This window comes from Poecilia reticulata, chromosome 18 (assembly GCF_904066995.2).
Source record: "Poecilia reticulata chromosome 18, P_reticulata-male-v2, whole genome shotgun sequence".
Lineage (NCBI taxonomy): Eukaryota > Metazoa > Chordata > Actinopteri > Cyprinodontiformes > Poeciliidae > Poecilia > Poecilia reticulata.
Window position 1 is genome coordinate 23,403,131 of NC_088847.1, and position 16,042 is coordinate 23,419,172.

General features: G+C 39.9%; 1 protein-coding gene across 2 annotated transcripts in view; it reads right to left on the reverse strand.

Annotated features, from left to right (window-relative positions):
• Window positions 1-16,042, reverse strand: part of trpc5a (transient receptor potential cation channel, subfamily C, member 5a) — a 131,345-nt gene that overhangs the window by 39,500 nt on the left and 75,803 nt on the right. The gene's annotated exons all lie outside the window — the stretch shown is intronic.

Here is a 16,042-nt window from a genome sequence, read left to right on the forward strand (position 1 = left end):
CTTTAGAGTGATTAGTTTGGTGTGGGATAAAAGTCCAAACACTATAAATTAGCTTCTCACTCTAAAAGGGCTGCAGCTACAGAAGGTTATCTATCACTTTAAGCTGTGTGTGTGTGCGTGTGTGTGGACAAGATAATGCTAAAAGTGTGTTTTCCTCTCAAACAAACATCCTATTAAATAAATGGACTGAATAAACATCAGCGCCGCACATCCCACCTTCACACAAGGACACACAACTGGTATCAAGCAAACATTTAGCTAAAAGCTAAAGGAGGCAGCCTGCCAAAAGATGATGGAGTCGGCGCCTGCGGCTGTCAATCATGCGTGATCCTCGGCTACGTTTTGACGGAGGAACATTTGGCGACGGCTGTACATATCCACACGTCCTTGTTTTCTTTTGAACATTTCTTGTCGGAGTGGGCCCGTTTCATAAACAGTTGATCCTGGCACATCTTATCTGGAACGTCCTCATCTGTTAGTGTTAGACTGAATCACTACAGTTTTACCAGCATTTTGTTTTGTGCAAAGAGGGAAAGATGGACGTGGAGATGTTTACAAGATTTTTTTTTTTCTCCTTCCTGCAGAGTCTTTTACTTTAAGACTCTCTCAAGTTTCTTTTGACTTCAGGAACAAAATTCAAAGTGATTCACATGATAAAAACATAGAAAACACTGCAAAACCACTAAATATCTCACAGTAATTGAGATTGTTTTAAGTTAATGATTTATTAATATTAATTTAAAAAGTAGTAGTTCCACTGGAGGGCTGCACAGTGGCGCAGTTGGTAGAGCTGTTGCCTTGCAGCAAGAAGGTTCTGGGTTTGATTCCCGGCCTTTCTGCATGGAGTTTGCATGTTCTCCCTGTGCATGGTGGGTTTTCTCCGGGTTCTCCGGTTTCCTCCCACAGTCCAAAAACATGACTGTCAGGTTAATTGGCCTCTCTAAATTGTCCCTAGGTGTGAGTGTGTGTGTGCATGGTTGTGTGTCTCTGTGTTGCCCTGCGACAAACTGGCGACCTGTCCAGGGTGACCCCGCCTCTCGCCCGGTACGTTAGCTGGAGGTCGGCACCAACACACCTCCTAACCCCACTAAGGGACAAGGGTGTAAGAAAATGGATGGATGGATGGATGGATGGATGGATGGATGGATGGATGGATGGATGGATGGATGGATGGATGGATGGATGGATGGATGGATGGATGGATGGATGGATGGATGGATGGATGGATGGATGGATGGATGGATGGATGGATGGATGGTTCCACTGGAAGATTATCTCACTTACTATAAAACATTTTGTCATGTTACAAGTGAAAAATGTTTATTTAGTGGTTATTAATTTAAAAGCTCCTACATCTTGCTGAAAAGTTACTTCTGGGTTAGTTTAAGTTGAGTAAGGTCTTTGCATTAGGGACTAGACACAAGACAGTAAGATTCTGTGTTTTTTGCAGTATTTCATAGTGAAGTAAAACTAACTTATAAAGTAACTTTTCAGCAAGACATCTGAGCTTGTTTTCAGTAAATAATTCCCTAATATTGGTAAAAAGTTCCAGTTCCACTGGTAGATTATTCGACTTATCAGATGAGAAAACATCTTGCTGTAAGTGAAATACTCTGCCAATGGACCTGGAAGCTTTACATCAATTTAAAAACATTATTGACTCAAGCAAGCTCTTATTTTTTTGTTTTTTTGTTTGTTGAAAAGTTACTTATAAGTTAGTTTGGTCTTATTTCAAGCACACCGACATATTTGCACTAGAAACTAGACCAACAATACTTGATAAGATTTTGTGTGTTTTCTGCAGTTTCTTTCAAAATTCACCAAGGTGATTCACTCCAAAAAGACTTAATTTTAGTGGACATTTTTTTGGTACACTTGAAATAAGACAAAACAAACTTATACTGTAACTTTTCAGCAAGATATAGGAGCTTGTTTAAAGTCAATAATTCCTTAATATTGATTAAAAAGTTGTAGTTCGTTTGGCAGATTATTTCCCTTGTACGTGAAAAAGTGAAAAGTGTGAAATGTCCCAGTGGAACTAGAACTGGGTTGCTAGGTGACGGGCTTGGCTTGGCTGGGGTTGCTAGGTGACGGGCTGGGCATGGCTGGGGTTGCTAGGTAACGGCGCCAGTGGAACTATAACTTTTTCATCAATGTTGAGGAATTATTTACGTAAAACAAGTCTCTATATGTTGCTGAAAAGTTACTTGTTGGCTATGTCTCATTTCAAACGTACTCAGATGGTTGTGCAAGAAACTACTAAACCAAAAATACTTGGTAAGATTTTTTTTTTTGCAGTGATATTTATAAAAGAAACGACAGATTTAAACGATTACATTTTTTTTAGATTTACTATTAGAAGAGTCTGAACAGGTGAAACTTATATTAGTGAAGATATTGAGCGTCAATTTCCTGAAATATTTTCAACCTTTGGGAGCTGAGTGTAAAAGTGTTGATCTTCCATCTGCCTAACGCGTAAAAACAGAAAAGTGAAAACAACTGGCCGTCTTTGAGGGACTGTGGAGGAGTCATTTCTAAATGCTCACATTTAGAAATGTGAGCATTTAGCAACTCTGCCGTGGAGTTTCTGCTCCCGGTTTGAGTTTTTCCTGGTCCTTCAGGCTCGGGGAGCCACGGAGGCCGTGACCTCAGCGCTGAACAGGAGCGGTTTGTTGAACCTCCGCCGGGTAACGCGCGCTGCCAGAATGTGAGCGAGAAAATTGGATAATGCATGTATTTAATTATACAGATGACACGATAGAAGCAGAGGAAGAGGATAAACGGGAGGAAGCAGGAGATGTGTTAGAAGTCAAACCAAGGAGCCTGCTGCAGCTTCACCTCCTCCTCTCTCATCCCTCCATCGCCTCCTCTCTCATCCCTTCCTCTAATCCTCCTCCTCATCCTCAGTGCTCCTCCTCTTCTGCCTGTTCTCCATTTCTCCTTCACATCCCACTTTGCTTATTCACTCTTTCCTCAAAATCTCATTGTTCCTTTTTTCTCTTCTTTTTCTCTCTTTTCTTTGCCTTTCTCTCTTTCCCGTTTTCTCCGTTCTCTCATTTCCTCTTTCTCTCTTGTTTTCTCTTTCCTTTCTTTTTCCCCATTTCTTCCTCTCATGTCTTTCTTCCTTTTCTTTATTACTTCTCTCATTTTTCTGCCTTTCTCTTTCTCCATTTTTCTCTTTATCCTTCTTTCTTTTTGTCATTCTCCTTTCTTTTTCTCTGTTTCTTCCATCATTTTCTTTCTTCCCTTCTTTACATCTCTTCTTTTTTGTATCTCCCATTCTTTTTTCTCTCTCTCCCCGTCTCCCTCTTTTAATCTATTTTCCTCTCTTTCTCTTTCTCCAAACTCCTTCCTTTCCCTTTCTTCTCCTCCACCTCCTCCTTTCTTTTCTTGACCTATATTTAGTCTGATTTCCTTCTTTTCCTTTCATCTTTGGTGTTTCTTTCCTTCTTAATTCCTCTCTTTTTTCCTCTCCACCACTAATCACAAATCCTCGTCCTCCTCTTTCTCCTTCACTCCATCTTTCCTTAATATTTAATACGTCTCTCGCTGCTTTTCGTCCCTTCTGGCACCCTCCTCCATCCCTTGTCCTCCTCATCCCTCCTTCCTCTTGTCTCTTTTCCTTATTCTCTCTCTGCTCTCTTCCCTCTCTCGCTCGTCTCCGGCTTCGTTTCTTGTTCCTATGGCAGCGGTATGCTAATGAAGGATCTGAACTACAGCAGTCTGCACTCCTCTCTCTCTCTCTCTCTCTCTCTCTTTTTCTTTTCTGTTTTAGGATAAATCTCACAGAGTTTCAGCTGGAAAACATCTGTGTCATAATTTACCAAACCCGTTTGAGTTCGACTTCATTGAAAACAGCCTCTGAAATCACGTCTGGCAGAAAATAAAAAAAAATGGACGCCTCTGACAGGAAGTGGTGCGTTCTGGTGCCATGAGGCGCGTTAGAAACCACCAGTGCACCTTAAACCCAACCTACGGATCAGCTCCACTTGCGTAACGCGATGGAGGACGGTGGGTGGCGTGTTCATCATCGCTGGTCAGTGGAAATCAGGCGGGAGCCGCAGGACGATCAGCATAAACACAAAGTCCAGGAGGAATCGGTGAATCAGTGAGCGGTGGGCGATCAGGTCGCTTCCAATCCGAACCCGATAGACTGAAGTTGGGCTGCAGTGGCAACAATGTGGTGCAGGTGTTACCAGAGGAGGGAAAATACAAGACGATTTTCCTCTAGCAAGAGCGGCGATACTTGAACGAGGTTTTCCTCTAGAAGAAGTAACAAGTAGCCGACCGAGAAATGACTCAGCAGAGTGTGGAAGGAATCAGACTGACATGTCACAAACATGAAGGAGTCTTCATGAATGTCATGAACTGACATTTGGTAAATAACGCTTTTAACGTTACAAGTTGCTTTAGCAAATGCCTTGAAATTCCATTAAAAGTGCCAACTTTGCATTAAAGTCTTATTATTTACAAAATAATAATGACATGTCACCCCTTTTAAAACCGTCTGTGGGGATCCTAGATATCTACTCTCATCAGTCTGTCTGCCTTTAGTTTAAATAAAACCCAGTTCAACCAAAGTTTGGGTCAGGCTTCACTGCTGCATCTCATCATCGTCCATCTTTAAAATTCAATTTGAAAGGTCACAGCAGCAGCCTCAAAGGCATTTTCAATAAATCTTTAAAACAACAATTCTTTGGTTTTAAAGCGTCTTTATCCATGTTGAAGGTTTTTACTACATTTTTAAAGACCAGCTTAGCCATATAAGCATCGTCATGCCTAAAAGATGAACAATGGAAATGGTGGTCAAGATGGGAAATGGTGACAAATGGTAAGGATCAAATTCAGTTTTGGGAGAAAATACTCATTATAAATATATAAAGTTTTTTTTTTAAACCATGAAATATGACTCGCAAAAGTCCTGATCTGGAAAAACACTCAAAATCCTGAGATAATACAGACGTTAATGCCAATATATTGACTAGTTTAGTGTATATTAGCAGTTATACGGCCTTCACTGGTACTTTAGGCCATTTGTTCACCCAACTGTGCTTCCCTCCATCCATGGTTTTCTTTTACTACATGTCATTTTACTCCTGAAAACTGGGGAAGCACCCTTCAACTCGATGATAAATGTCCAGTCCGTTTTAAATTGATTAGCGCGCTCCGTCTCCTCTGCTGCCTCTCTCTCCCAGCAGGCCAGGGCAGTGGTGTGAAAACGGCACAGGATAAAGTCTCAAACTTAATCTCAGAGTGCCTGCAGCGCAGAAAACCACACTCTTTCATGCTAATCCAATAGCAGCTTTATATAACACACACGGCTTTTACCGCTGGCTGGAAATGGCTTAAAAGGACCTGGACAAGAATGTTTTTCAATACAGAAAATAAATGAAAGTGACAGAAAATTACACTTCACTTTCATTTTTATTTAACTCTTAAAATCTAAATTATTGTAAATGATAGTTTGAACAAATACCAAAGTAAATGAGGTACAAAGTTTTGAAAGATTAAGCTATGCTAGGTTGACTTTTGTTTGTATGCTGGAATATGCGTCCACATTTGTTACCTGAATGCAATAATTAATGATAATTGATGATTTAACTACTTTAACAACACTTTCTGTCACCTAAAAGATAAAAAAGTTATAATATATATATATCTTTGTTAGCAACTTAATTGAAAATCCTCAAACGTAAGAGAAAAAAAGGTGTTGGGAGGAGGAGAGGAACCAAAACGACCATGAGTATTGAGATTCCCTCTGAAAATGTTATACTTCAAACACCAAATATGCCTCAATATGCATTAATACACACAGTGGAAACCATCTCAGCTCTAATGTTTACAGTCTTCCTTATTTATGCTCTTGGAGGTTCAGCCAATCAGAGTCCAGGAAAGTGAACACTGTTCCTGGATTGGCTGCTTTTCAAACGCCAGTCAATAATGTAAAAATAACAAACGAGCTGCATTTTGTTTTGAATATTTTAGGATTTTCTGCAAATAATTTTACAGAAAAATTCAAAAATACTGAACAACAAGTAGAGAGTGGTTTATTGTATTTGTAATAATTTAAATTTTTTTGTATTTGGTTGAACTAAAACATCACATCAATCTGAGTACATTTTATTTATTTTTTATTAAATGACTGAAGTGTTTTGTAGAAAAATTACAAAACAAAATTTCACCAAAGTGAAAATAAATATTATAGAGACTGTCTGAAACATAAATTTCATATTATTTAATCTAAATGTATTTAATTTCTGAACATTTTACGTTTCACTATTTCTGTTTATCACGTTGCTGATCTTTGCTTGGACTGTTTGAAAAGACGGCTGCATATTTTGCTTTTCTGCATTTTTGGGTTCAAACATGTCAAATTTACAACATGTTGACTGTTTTGAGTCATTCCCATCAGAAAAAGAAACTTTTGTTAGAAAACAGTAAAGAAAAAAGTATTTTAAGTCAGGACTATGTAGTAAAATACCTTTATATCTGTGTTTAGGTTGAAGCAGCTGCAAGGATTTTATACTTTTAAGAAGATAAAAAAACAGAAATGTTTTTATCTCTCTTATGACAGGGACAGTTTTGGGCCTAAAGTATAACTATAAGTATAACAAAGTAAATAAAAAACATGAGAAATTATATGGAAATATGTGTTGCACGTCTTTTAAACTGATTTGAGAGAGTCTTTTAAAGAAGAAAGCAGACAAAAACCAAACATTTAAATTGCAGACAGCTAAAACAAACAACACCTACACAAGCACCAAATCCACACGCAACAGCAGTCGGAACAAAACAGTCCATGAAATGTGCCCTGCTGGCAGCCTGCAGACTCTAAAGTGATAAAACCAGTGGACTCCATCCAGGAACGACCAAAAAAATAAAACAGCTTTGATGCTAAACATCATTCTTATTAATATATTCAATATATTCTTCTTATTTCATCTTTTCTCCTATAAACTGCAGCAGCAAAGGCACACACACACACAAAAAAAAACGTCCTTCTCTTCCTAATCATTAATGAATGCAAACAGTTATCTGGTGGATCCTCCAGGGACGAGGTGCACACTGGGAAACTGTCCAAGTGGAAAAGTTGGTCCTAAATTCCCGTTTATTGAGCTGCTCACAGCTGGACCGGTGGAGCTCTGATGACTCATGATAACCTGCTGGAGAGAAGCGCCGCCGCGCTCAGCGCAGCAGCATGAATGGGGCTTTACATAATTTGCATTTCCGCCGCTGCAGCTTCTGCAGGTTACGTGACACCGGGCAGGGCAGGCGCTACACAAGGACTGCAGCTCCGCGTTCGCCCACGGACAGGTAGCGGCTGCTGAGCCGAGAGCTGCTGGAACACGAGACTGTTTACACTGGACCGGGTCGAACGCGGCAACGCAAAGACGGGAGGAACGCAAAGAGGCTTCAAGGGGTGAGAGGAAAGTTATGGAAGAATGCAGGAACCGCTTCACCACCATAAAACACAAAGAAACACGAGTGGCTGCCTGTATTTTAGTTTCGCTTCACTTTAAAGGTAATTTTATTTATAGAGCACATTTTCAGTAACAAGGCAATTCAGAGTGTTTTACATGAGTCGACTGTAAAGCACTCATGTCGGGAACATAAAGGGAAACTATTATGCAAAAAGTTAAAATTCTGCATATGTTTCTACTAGGGCTGTTGTAAACGATTATTTTAGTAATCGAGTAATCTATAGATTTTTCTTACGATTAATCGAGTAATCGGATAAAAACAATTATGAAATAAAATATTGGTAAATCTTCCATAACACCAGTGTTGCTATCGGATATCAACATCAGTATATTTTTTCCACATTTGAGCTTCCCTACCAGTTACTTTTTTGTAGACCGGGGGAGCAATACGGGATATTTACGGCTCCTCTGTTCAGAAACTCATCTACCAGCCATGTTCCGCCTCCCGTTTGTTCAGACCGGGATGATATAAGTTTATTGTGCGGTTCGTCCGTAAAGCTGCTCTTACCCTGTAAGCATCAACCCTCAGCCGCCCGCCGTGTTCAGTCTCTCCGCTCACCTGTATAAATCCTCCTCAGCTTCTTCCCGCCGTTCAACCAGCAGCTCCGGAGCAGAAAGGCTGCCAAACTCCCGGCATCGCGCCGGTTATTTTAAGGATGTTTATTGGTCCCACAAAAACGATGAAAACCCGGAATTATCACCAATCAGTAAAATCCCCGCGGGCCGAACTTGAAGATTGGACGTTATGCCGCTAACACGTAGCTTCCGTCAACAACTCAGAGGCGGAAGTCAGAGCTCCGCGCAACGCAAATAATGTTCCAGCTGAAACACGGTGCGCTAAATGATAAAACATAAATTAACGAAGCTTCGAGGCAGGTCAATTTTCCTCGATGAATTTTAATAATCGAGGTACTTGAATCACTCGAGGAATCATTTCAGCCCTAGTTTCTACTGCTTACAAAAACAACACAGGCACTTAAAAATAACAATAAAAACAAAAACATCCAGACATTTTTCTGGCAATAACTTCCATGTTTTTTGATGTCTGGAAAACAAACTGTGTCACAAAAACCTCCCAGTTGTTGAGTCGCATTTCACAATTGCCTGGCAACCCCAGCCGAGTTCAATTTGTTACCTAGCAACCACAGAGGAACTCCAGCATGTTTGGTCAGCTGGCTTTACCGCACTACACTGACTGCTGTGTTTTGTTCTTTTGTAGCCTGTCACAATAACAAACTTTAATAGACTATAAATTGACCCAGAAGTTATTGCGATAAACAAAAGTGTTGTTTATCGCAATACTTCTATTTTCAAGTAATTTAATGGTAATGGCTTAATAATGCGAGAACAAATTCTCAAAGGTCAATAAACTTAAAACGCTAATGAACATTTAACACTGGAACTGGAAGACATTTTAAAAATCCAAAATAAATAAAAACAATAGAAACAACAAATAAAATGAGTAAACAAAATAGTCTAGTTGAAACCGAAGCGCCAGATTCAAGACTTTTGTTATCCAGTTTTTGATGGAAAGAGGGAAAAAGAGAAAAACAACAAATTCATGCAAATGGAAATTATAGAACTGGTGTTAATTTAACATGCGATTGATTGATTTATTGTTTATTGCGACAAGCTTAGCTGTTGACTAACCATCCAGAAACCACTTGCTACATTGTTGATGGTTGTGCACGAGGCTCTACTTCTGCTTTTCAAAGTAGGCAGGACTGAGCAGACTAAAATCCCCTGATCCAAGAAGTATTTTAAGCAAAAAAAAACGAACTGTTAGAGGTTAAAAAGAGTCATCTTCCAGTCAGTTAAACACAAAGCCGAGCCGTTTCTGGATCCAACAAAACACACACACGAACACGCACACGAACACGCGCTCCTTCATTTTGAATGAGGCAACATGGATCTGCAGACTGCAGGGAATTGTCCCGTTTTCATTAATAAAACAATAAGAACCGCTGCTACCGCCACACAGAGTACTAGAATGTAAACACAGCTACCAGAGGGGATAAAACGCAGAACCAGTCCTTTGCTCTCCGTTTGTCTGCAGAACCAAACTGAATTATCAGCCCAAATGTCAGACTCTCACTCAAAGCTCTCACATCCGGCTCACCCTGTCGACTGTTGAGGTCTCAGTCCAGGCGCTTTAAATATTCAAACTGCTGCCAGCTTTAAAAGTTTGCCAAGCGTAGCACACTTAGTGAGGAGGCAGCCATGTGTTGTAAATGACTGTAATGGCTGTAAAATTTAACAGCTTCGCTTCTGCTCCATCTAATCTGGGCAAACTGGAGGCTAGAAACTAGAAAACAGCAGCTATTTAGGAGCCACTTCCAGCACAAGCACCAAGAAACATATGAGGATCATTTTGGGTTGCGTCTAAGATGGCCGCTGGTCTTGTCTTTAAAACACGCTTGCTGAAAGTTTTGTACCAAAGGTTGTTCTTCTAAAACATTTATAGTATGATCTCCAGTGTTACCTGCTGTATTTAGGCAGCAGAGACAATAAGAAAGATTTAAACAACTGCAGCGTTGTCCTTTAATGTACAACAAATGGTTTTCATCCAATTTTAAAAAGCAAAATATTCTTTAAAAGGTTATAAAAGAGCAAATGATAATCCGGGCTGCTCTGTGGCACATAATGCAAAGCTTTTCTGTAAGAAACAACAATTCAAAGTTGTTTCCATGATGAAAACATAGAAAATGATGTTTCAGTTGATACTGTAAGCAGGAAAGTCAGCTCTGAGCTGCTTGCATGTTCTGCTACCAGGAACTTGTTATGCAAAACACACATTTGCATATTTCTGTACTTCCGTTTGTGTTTCTGCTGCTTCTAAAAACAGCACAAGGGCCTAAAAACAACCAACGGTTTTCTGGGAATAACTTCATGTTTTCTGCTGTCTGGAAAATGAACCGTTTCAAAATTCTCCCGAGTGTCGAGTCAAGCTGCGCCGTTACCTAGCAACCCCAGCCAGCCCAGGCCGTCACCTAGCAACCAAAGCGGAACGAGAGAAGAGTTTGGTTGTTCACTTGCCATCCAGAAACTACTTGCAGCAAAAAATAAAGCTTTTCAAAGATGCACGGTGGTGTAATGGTGATTCTGTTTGCAGCCGTTTTCACACAGGACCGTAAACGTTGAGTTGGCCAAAAGCAGCTTATTTGGATTTAAAGTGACGAGGCGCCCTAAAACAGCTGAAATGTCATCATCTAAAAATGATTTTGTGCAAAAAAAAAAGAGTAATGAACTTGTTTTGAGTTGCCCCGTTTCTCCTGCTGCGACCCTCACCGAAAACATCCAGGCTCAAAAAAAGGAAGCAAGTCGCAGGAAGGGACGCCGAGCGAACCTGCTGCAAAAGCCCTGAACCTCAGCCTCTTCGACTGCGTTACCAAAAAGCCGCTTCCCAGCTAATTCAATTAATAGGCCAATTTCTGCTGTGATCTCAGAAATACACTCAGCAGTGCTGGGTAATTTAATTTCTCTACAGCATGATGTAATCTGCCCTCGATGTTAAAAGAAAGCAATCAGCTTACCCAAAGTCACGCTAACGCTAATTCACTTTCTGGGCTCACACTCGAGTTTCTGTCCTCTTAGTCGCATGTTCACCGGGTTTTACAGAAGTATTTATGCTGCTTCTACCTGTTCACGTTACAGCAGAAAAAATAAAGCAATCTGCTGTGTTAAAAAAAAAAAGAATAATGAATATTTGTGTGTATGAAAAATGACAGTTTCAAACATTTATTTCAAATATTAATGTGAAATACGTGGTGATCTTTATTGCAGATCTAGACACCAAAACCTTTGCCGTTTCTACTTTACAGAATGGCAACTGCTATTTTCTATTAGATAAAGGTTTGGGCTTTGACTAAGCCATTCTAATTAGGGCTGTGTAATAATATCGATTTTGCGATATATGTCGATATTTTCTTTTCTAGAAAAAAATCGATATTCATCCGCAAGTATCGTAACATCCAACTGTCACTGCTTGCTTTGCTGGGAGAGTGATTAGGTCATCAGGCTTAGAGTGTCAAGGTTAAAAAGGTATCAAACTATTCAGAGCACTTTATTTACTTTACAGATGCAAGTAAGCTACAGTTTGTACCGTTTCAATTAAAAGAAACATGTTTTCTCACAACTTCTTTGATTCATTTTGTCCAGCTGTCGACTTTAACTCTGTGTCCAACCAGAGCCAGGTGTTGTGTAGTTGGTGCTTTTAATCAGTTTTCAGTTAAATTAATTCAGTCCAACTCTATAACAGTCACAAAATGTCACCAAAAATCACTCTGTCCCTCTAAAAATATTTCAGAAAATCGGAAAAGTGTATTGAATTGTATTGTTTGCTGAATATCGCAATATGTATCGTATCGTGAGCAGAATATCGTGTATCGTGTCGCTGCAGCCCTAATTCTAATACACGAACAGGTTTTAATCTAAATCAGCTCCAGCTGCATGTTTTGGTCTTAAATCTTCTGCAGCTTCTTGGCTCCATGTTTCCATCGAATCAGACCAGCTTCTCTGTTCCTGCAGGAGAAACAAAACCTCGCAGCATGACGCTACCACTGCCATGTTTTAAACATAGGGACGGTTTGTTCAACAGTTTTCTGTTAGTTTTTTATAATTTTTTGCAGCTTCTCGTGAACAGTTTTCCTGCTCCACTGTTTTACAGTTTTGTCCTCTCTCTCATTGTATTCGCCTCTTTGCATAACTTTTATTCATCTGTCTGGTGCCAGTTCTTTTTCATACACCCACTCCCCCTACTCAGCTCGGTTCATTTCAAGCAGCAACGGAGCACACTGGCATGAAGTTTAAACGATTAAAACCGCGCTGCGCTGAAAATAGCCTCTCAGGAACCTGCAGAAGAATCAACTCATCACCGTTTGGAAATAATAAACAGAAAAAGAAAGCAAAAAAAAAAAAAAAGAAAAGTGCATCTGTGGGAGCTTCTTTTGTATTTTAACTTTTCACAGAGGTTTACATCCATTCTGGCACAAAGAGAGAAAAACGCTTGAAATACATCAGTGTTGCTCTGAAATAGAAAGCAGAAGCGCACACTACGAGGTGATACACAGAGAGAAAAGCGGAGAAAGCGCGTTGCGTAACCGCATTCAGAAAGCGAGGAGACAGGTTGAAAAAAAAAAAAATCCGGCAGCAGCTTTCTGCGTCCCACTTTCTCCTGCTTGGCTGCTGATCAGATTAGTGACACTTTCTGTGGATTTGTGCATGCGTGCAATTTGCAGCAGCTTCATGAAACAATTCGCAAAAAAAAAAAGGCCGTTTCCAAACAGAGCTAAAGCTAACGTGTGTGTGCAGCTGCTGAGCGATTCCTGCGAGGCGAAGGACATAAAAACGAGGACGGTCTGCCTCCAACCGAATGCTTTCCTGTCACTTCAAAGAGTTTCTAAAGGTTAAAATTTATGACTAGGGTCAAAGGTCGGACTTTTAGATGAGATCTTCGAGGAGCAGCGAAGGGAAAACAGAACGTCCTCATGTAGATGTGTGTAAATCTCAGAGTGGTAACATGTTGAAGGATCAATTAAAGCAATAATTCACAAAGCAACGAATAAAACAAGCAACAAAAAAAGCAGGTGGATGTATTTATCCAGCTGCAGCCGACGGTTCGCTACAGCCGACCTTATTAGGACGCTGCATCGACTTGCTTTTGTTTCGGACGATTCGTTCTGCCTCATTAGGACCGGGCCGGGATCCAAACAGCGTTACCGGTCCCAATAAAGCCAGTGTTTGTACTCAAACAGGCCCCGGCGGGATGACGACCCGCAATCTATTTATTATTGAGACTGCTCTAAATGTATAATTTAGCGAGACTGCAGGTAACTCCGGCCCCGAGGACAGAAAAAGACTTTTAAATGATTCAGTGTCCACAGAGAGACACGCACAGAAACGGGCTGGACCGGCATGTGGCCACAGAACCAGGACGGTTTATTAAAACCCAATGACTGACTGACTGAGCAGCTACTGCTAGCTGTTAGCGGTTAGCAGGAAATCTGTTTTTGACCATTCTGACCAGCTCGTCTTTGCAGAAATGTTTTCATTTCAGGCCTGTTGAAGGTAATCTCAACTGAATACAAGTCCAGACTTTGACTAGGCCACTCCAAACTCTTTATTTTGTTAGCCTGAGCCACTCAGAAGTGGAGTAAAGTTAAAGTCATGAACTGATGTCTGGATGTTCTGCTTCGGGGTTTTCTGGTAGAGAGAGGAATTTGTGGTTTGTGGTTCCGACATTCAGGTCCTGAAGCAGAAAAGCAGTCCCAGAGCATCACACTCCCACCACCGTGTTTGACTGTTATGATGGGTTTATTTTTAAACGATGTGTTGGTTTAATGTCAAACGCAAGAGGACAGATGCGTCTAAAAAACGTCCACGTTTGTCTCGACCATTTACAGAATATTTTGTTTTACATACTCCTTCTAAACATCTGGTTAGGGAGAAATATTAAACTTTGTTTTGCTTTAGACTTTTCTTATAAAATGCACCACTGCTTTTGCTTCATCTTTAATTACTAGAGTTGGGACTTTCAATTACTTCATTACACAGATTTTAACGCAATAAATTGCTTTTATTTTTTTTTTTCACTAAAGTCCCAAGCCGGAACCTTTGCAGTGCGTTTCTGGTACGCCCCTAAACCTGACGCACAACCTACATCCGCTAACGTTAGCATTTTATGATAAAGCTGCTTCTATTGGCCCAAAGGGGATTCATGTTTATTTAAAACTGAATCTGATGGACCTGGAAAAGACTATTGTTGTATCCAAAAGGTGCTAAAAGGAGTCAGCGAAACTTTTCAAGACTAAAATAATCTAAATGCTAAACATGTAGCAGCAGCACAGACAGAAATATTACTTCAAAGAAGTTTCATGAATGATCAGGATTTGGCACTGATGGTTAAATAACATTAAAAAAATCAGATTAAGACAATATCTCTGTTGTTGAGCTTACAGGTTTATTTATTCAATAATTTAGCAGCAAAAGGTTTTTGAATAGAAAATGTTCAGAACATTTCATTAAAATGTGACTAAATAGGGAACCTGAAATTGACTTAATTTACATAAAGTCCCATCATTAATAATTACGTGTCCTTATATCTGTGTCCATCTTTTATAACTAACAAGTCTGTCTGAAATCCTCTAAAACCACAGAAACATATTAAATCTCTTGCTTAATCGTTTTTATTGCTGTAGAAACAGTCGTAAACTTTGATCCGTTTCTGGTTTGGGTGTTTCCCCTCTCCATCTCATGTCTGCTGCGTCTTAATAAAACCTCCATCTGGTTCCAGTCTGTGATTAATTTCTTCCCCCAACATCTCTTTTTGATTGCTGTCATTTGTCAAACTGTCAAACAAACTTCAGCTCTTCTGCTGTCCTGTTTCCGTTGCTTCTTCGTGTGTCCAGTTCAGCCGTTGCTGACATTTTATTTCTTCATTTCTCTCAGTTTTTTGTCTCCAGAAATGAACCGACAAACACGTGAAAATTACTCTTTTCTTTTCCCGGCAGGTTTCCTTGCATCACGTCCTTTTCCTGCAGCAGTTAGTGTAACGGGGCGAGCAGCCGGATCCAGGAAATGCCCGAGAGTTTTGACTGAAAGGCTGTCGATGTTTTTAAAGAAGTCCTTCCTGAATTTGTTGAGACGGTTTTCAAACATCCTGCAAGTCTGATGACATCATGTTGGTGCAAACCTTTAGCTTTTTTCAGCGTTTAAGCATCAGACAACAATTTAGAGATCTAGCTAAAGCTTACCATTTTAGTCCTGTGTTAATAAATATTAACATTTCATTTGTTAATAATGTAATGTCCCATGTTTACAGTAAAGCACAGTGTTGCCTTTGCTGTGCTGATCTGCTCAGGTTTCCCTGCACCAGCATTAGCGTTAGCATTAGCTTCTGCATTGTTTTCCTCCAGCAAACAGAGGAGGAAAGTAGGTGCATCTGGGCTGCTTTGGAGAAACTCCAAGTTTTCTTCTCTTTCTTCCAAGATGGATTACCACACACACACACACACACACACACACAAACACACACAAAACAATTAACAACAAAACCCTGCAGTAAGCAGTGTAAACAGTTTGATGTATTGGTTTATCAGCAATGATTTCATCCCGTTTCTCTGGCTTTTTCTCCAACTTGCTGCAACTATTTAAGTGTGAATCCACATGGAAGAGCGACTAGGAGAAATTAAACTGAGAAAAAATTTGTTTTATTAAATTAATCGGCTTAATCCAGATTAATCATCAATTTAGTAATTGATTAATCGCTAACTAGAGTGTACAGACTCAGAAAAATACTAATAAAAAAAAGCAACATATTCAGAGCAGCAATTGAGCCAAAACTGTATAAAATATATAAATAAAAATGTGTCTGAATACGTTCCACCCAAATATTCTCGTAGTTTTAGCTTCATCTGATTCAAAGTCTGTACAAAGCTATTAATTATGCTTAGTTTTCCAATTATTAATCAGTTAATCCAAAAACTAATCAACACACCAGCCTGTGGGTCTGAGTGTTTTCGCTTCCTTTGCTTCAAATGATCTAATTGTTAGTTGCATGTCTA